The 5,614-nt window shown below is 35.8% G+C and overlaps 1 long non-coding RNA gene across 2 annotated transcripts; it reads left to right on the top strand.

Moving 5' to 3' along the window:
* The first annotated feature begins 1,639 nt into the window (after positions 1-1,639).
* LOC114182648 lies at positions 1,640-3,332 on the top strand. Of its 2 annotated transcripts, none has more exons than XR_003604156.1 (3): positions 1,640-2,023; positions 2,143-2,292; positions 3,143-3,332. It is a non-coding gene; the product is annotated as an uncharacterized LOC114182648 (long non-coding RNA). The 2 variants fall into 2 exon arrangements; XR_003604157.1 differs by having other exon boundaries at positions 3,103-3,332.
* The last annotated feature ends 2,282 nt before the right edge of the window (positions 3,333-5,614 follow it).

Raw genomic sequence — 5,614 nt, 5'->3', positions numbered from 1 at the left:
TAGTATGATTATGCGTATGAAATGTAAGATCCGTCGAATTTAATTAATTAAATAAATAAATAATTAATAAATGCGGGTATATGGTGTATTTATGACAATAAATTTTGATGGTATGATGTGGAAAAGTACTAGCTCAAATGGTTGAGAGTACTTTGGTTGTGGAGAGAGGACTTGGGTTTAAGTCCTATGTGTGCCAAATTGTGTGTTATTTAATTATTATTATTTTAATAATATGTTGGAGCATGTTTCGTATGACATTATACTTGAATTGTGTGAGTTGGCAAGAAATATGAGTTGGCTTGATGGTTTAGTGTATTGATTTGGCTTTGGCATGGTCATGGGTTCAAATTTTGGTGGCGCAAATTTAATTCTCTTTTTGTTTTTGCTAAAAAAAATTGGTATGGAATGAATATGAAGAGGTGGGGAGAACCCTAGCAGAAAGGGGCACAACTAGGAGGGCTGAAAAACAAATACTAAAAGCCTTAAGTAACAATAAAACTTACCATTAAAAGTCTTAATTTTCGTTTTATGCATTAAATCCCTTTAAGGCACCTTTAAAAGGAAATTTTTGAGAGAGAAAATGGGTTTGGAGAAGTTGTTTTCTAAGGGCTTTGCAAGGGTGCGAAAATTGAGAGAGGGTTGAGAGGGTTTTGGCAATTGAGAGCATAGTGAAGGGAAGGTGTTAGGCTGCCTAGTGATCAATGAGGGATTTCCAACACTATGCATTTTTCTAAGCAAGGGAAAATTTCAGGTTAGGGGAGTTGAACCTGAAACTGTATGCCTTTGGTCATATTGCATGAATGTACTGATTTTATGTGTGGATTTTGTGTTGTATATGTGATGAATTTGGGGTTTGGGTGATTTGACATTGTTCCATTGAGACTCTTACCTAATTGCATGAACAAGAATGGTTTTTGCGCTGAGTATGCTGCTACAGTGTAAATTTGGGGTTTGGGGGTCTATATTGTGTCTAAATCATGCTTGTAATGTTGGTACAATGTTGTCTGAATGAATTGGTATGAATTGGTGTGTGATTGGGCGCAATTGCTGCTGTCGCGAGCGTAAAGTAGTGCCAAGGTCTGCACTTCTCGCTCAAGCGAGCCAGACTCACCTAAGCGAGAATTGTAGAGACACAATTTCAGGTTCTGCTCGAGCATCTCGCTCAGGCGGGGTGTTTTGATCTTGGGCGACTTGCCATCTCGCTTAGGTGAGTGTGTCTCGCCTAAGCGAGAACCCGTGTGTGTTTGAGTGTTTTGGTTGCACATCTCGCGCAGGCGGGATTTTCTGTCTCGCCTTACCTAAGGTTTCACTATTTTTAAGCTATTATGTAGGTTTGGTTTGTTTTATGTTATTGGTGCTTGATATATCACTACAAAAAATTTTGTAAATTATGACAGTTTTAGTATGATGGTTGTTTAAAACCATCACTTTTAACCATATAATACGACAATTTAAAAACTGCCACATTTAACATGTAAAATGTGGTAGTTTTAATCGTCATATTTTGAACCATCATATTTTGTAAATAAAATATGACATTTATAACTACCATTTCTTTTAATAAATTTGAAACTTTTAACTTTTCAGAATTCCCTCTTATTATTTTAATAAATCATCTGTTCCCTCTTCTTGTATGCCTTTCCCTATTCTCTGTACCCTAATTTTCCCTATTATCTCCATCCTCCCTCATTTCTTGCAAACACATTGCCATCATCAGACCTCATTAACACCACACTTGAATCTCACCACCACTGTCATCGTCGCATACCTCGTCCCGCCGAAACTGAAACGCAATGTGAATGCCGCACTTGGAGCTCACAGTGGCACCACGCCTAAACCTCATCATGCGCCAGCGCACCTATACCTAATGGTCGTGGGCCACCGGACTCTCATCTCGGTAGTTTGGCTCCAATTTTGGGAAAAGTATTGGGCCACAAAACCCACATCTTCAAGTCTTGAGTGTTCCATAGAAAATCAAGAGTATCAGAAACAATTTTTCAATTTGCTTACTTCGATTAAGGAGGTTAGGTTTCCCCATCTCCATTTTATTTCTTTTAACACTTCCATTTTTCTTCTTTTATCACTCTTTCTCTATAATGTTGAAAGACAATGGGATTCAGAAAGTGAAGCTTTTTGATGTAGATGAATCGACCATGAGTGCCTTGGCTGGGACTGAGATTGAAGTTATGGTGGTTATCCCTAATATCCAACTTGTTGATAGGAATGGCTATGGCAAGTGGGTTAAGAAAAAAAAATCTCGCGTTACAACTTCAATGGGAGTGCTAATGTCAAGTGAGTTTTGTATTTTCTTTTGTCAATTTCAGTTAACTGCTTCAATTGTTATTATTTTAAATCTATTGTATTGTGCAATTTGTACCAATCTTAGATTTAAACTCAATTGTCGTTATTGTATATAATTTGTTAACTAAGAACCTTGAAGGGCACAAAATTGTTAAGCTTGCTGAGATAACATTGATGGCAAATGCAATATAGAGTTGGTTTCCCTACCCATTAAATGTTGAGATAACAACATTTGATGTGGTTGGCTTAGTCTGCAGATTTCTTAGGAATAGAAAGATAACTTCGTACTCGAACTAAGTTTTTTTTTCTTAAATTTAAATTTAACTACATGTTTAACTAATAAATGTGCATAATTTGTTTGTATCAGAATTTCCTGTAATGTAATTGCATCTTCATGAATTTAACTACTTTACTTGTTGTATACTTAGGTTTACGGCTCTGGAATGTTTTAGACTTTAGGGTCTTCCTTGAGAAACTTTTTCTACTTCAACAAAACTTTTTAGAAAGCACCCGAAAAATAAATTTATCTCTAGGATAATGTAATTGTACACATGGTATACCTAATAGATAAACTTCCTAACTACTTAAAACTTTTTAATGTTTTAATTAAAAAAATGTAACTAAGTACGTTCAACATGTTCGTGTCAATCTCTCATAAAGAGTAAAGGTGTTAAATCCATATGAGCTGCTTGTTTTTGCTATAGAGGTAACTCAATTTTTTTCTTTACTCAACTTCATTTTATCAATCCACAACAAGAAAAATGTTAACATAATATACATCGTACTAATTGCGTGTTTAAGGGTTGTATGTGGAATAGTATAATCCATGAGCCATGTGCAGGGTTATGGCAATCAAATTGGAAGTTTCCGGTGACATGCTGCAGTCTCGACCAGATGTTGGGAATCGTGTGCTACTTTCAGATGGTGTGATCAGAATTAAAATATTTTAGGATTAGGATAAAAAATTTAGTTGTAAAATTACTAGATGAATTTGTAATGTTTTTTTTTTATATATATTTGAACAAGGTACTATGGTGTAAATTTGTTATTTTTAATGAAATATAATGTTTGTTAATTTTTTGGTAGTATTTTTTTATATATATTTTAAATTTTTACTATTAATATCAGAATTAATTATAATTAATTAAACTGGTGACAATTAAAAATGTCATAATATAATGATAATAGTGTCAGTTTAAAATGTCATTTTTCAAATTATATTTGTTATCCAGTAAAAATATTACGTCAATTTTAACTGACGCTTTTTTCCTCTTTAAACCACCATTTTATACATTGTATAAAATGATGGTTATTGCGACAGTTCATCTATAACCGCCATATTATACTTTGTGACGGTAAGAATTACGACATTTTAGAAAACCGTCACTCAAGTAAATAACGACAGTTAAAAACGACGTAAATTACAAAAATAAACGTCGGTATTTACATGTTTTTTTGTAGTGTATGCGGTTGGTTGTATGATAACATGTTGCTTGTATTGTCGTTGTGGTTGGAATCTGGATTGGCACGCATGAGAGGAAGTCTGTCTGCTGAACTCGCCCAGGCGAGCTGTTGCTCGCCCAAAATGAAAAACTCTCCTAAAGCGAGGAGCTTTTGCTTGAGCGAGAACAACAACAGCTCACCCATTTCTCTAGTTCGAGGGCTTGCCTAAGCGAAGGCCTCTCGCCTAAGTGAGAGCAATCTCGTCTGAGCGAGCTGGGCTAGCTTGAGTGAGACCTCGTCGTGCCCACTGTTGCAACCTCGCCCAGACGAGATCTGGTAGCTTGAGCGAGGGGTTCCTCTGCCTGAGTGAGATTGACAATGTTGGTTGGATAAGTCTATGTTTTCTAATGATTGGTTGGTTGGTGTGTTACTTTACAAAGTCATGTATGATTCCTTGTATGTATTCTTTATGACACAATGGGAATGGACTTAAGAAGCTTAATATGATTATGCATATGGAACATTATTGGATGGTTGGTTAAATATTGGCATGAGATTGGTATACATGATAATTCTATGGTTGGTTGGTGAAGCATGACTATGGTATAGTTAGGACGTAATTCCATGAATCTCTTGGTGAGATCTCATGGTGGTGCCTCATGGTTAGGACGTAATTCCATGAATCTCTTGGTGAGATCTCATGGTGGTACCTCATGGTTAGGACGTAATTCCATGAATCTCTTGTTGAGAACTCATGGTGGTGCCTCATGGTTAAGACTTAATTCCATGAATCTCTTTTTGAGATCTCATGGTGGTGCCTCATGGTTAGGACGTAATTCCATGACCATTTTGGTGAGAGCTCATGGTGGTGCCTCAGGTAATGGACGTAATTCCACGAATCTCTTAGTAAGGTTTCGTGGTGGTGTCTCAGTATATAATTAAGTAAGGATTCAAGTAAGGATTGCATCCTAAAGCTCTAAGGAGTTAGTTAGTCTCACGTAGAGCGTATTGACTCAAGTGGTGAGAGTAGCAGGAGGCCCTAGTCTTCGATAGGATAATGGTCTTAGATGTTTGAAGGCTAACCTTGTGCGTGGTAGGTTGAAACCCATTGGTAATGGCTCTGTAGAGCAGTAGAGGCCACCATAAGTGCAAACACCAGTGAATCCGACTGATTATATGTATCCGGATAATTGAGTCTTAAAGTCTTACTTGTTTGTTATCACATGATTGTTTGCCTATCTTGTTGCATGCTTATGACCTGTTTTGAGTATTTGCATGCTATAACATGTTAAACTGATTTATACTCTAGCTTACCCTTTCTGTTTGCTTGTGTTTGTCTTGTGTGTGGTTTTTCCTTTTTGTAATGATCATCAATTTATTGATGTGAGCAGATATGGAACCGCCTGGTGATCGCAATGATAATGGGGATGTTGCAGCGTAGTGGTCGTGTGTGGACGTTGATCTCATTGTTGAGCTCATGTTTTGAGGACTTGTGTAGTTTTGTAATCCCTTGCTTATGAGCCAATTCTTTTGGATAACGGTGAATTTTAAATTGGTTCCTGTCATCGTGTAGCACCTTTGTTTTTCTTTTAGTATATTTGAGTGACTATAAAATCCTTTATACCCTAAGCCTCGTACTCTTTGGATATTATAAGGTATGCAATGTTTTATTTAATTAAATATATCTATTATACGAGACATTACAATTAAAATGTTAAAACACACGTAAAATCTTAAAAATTAATATAAAAGAGCTACCCGCCCTTACATATTGTTTAGGTAATATGTATATGTATGAACGTTTAATATATACATATATTACTTAATTAGCAAATATTTTTTTAATTTATTTTATTTTTTCCTATTATTT

Source organism: Vigna unguiculata, chromosome 4 (genome assembly GCF_004118075.2).
Source record: "Vigna unguiculata cultivar IT97K-499-35 chromosome 4, ASM411807v1, whole genome shotgun sequence".
In the NCBI taxonomy this organism is placed as follows: domain Eukaryota; kingdom Viridiplantae; phylum Streptophyta; class Magnoliopsida; order Fabales; family Fabaceae; genus Vigna; species Vigna unguiculata.
This window is presented reverse-complemented; position numbering and strand designations above follow the sequence as displayed.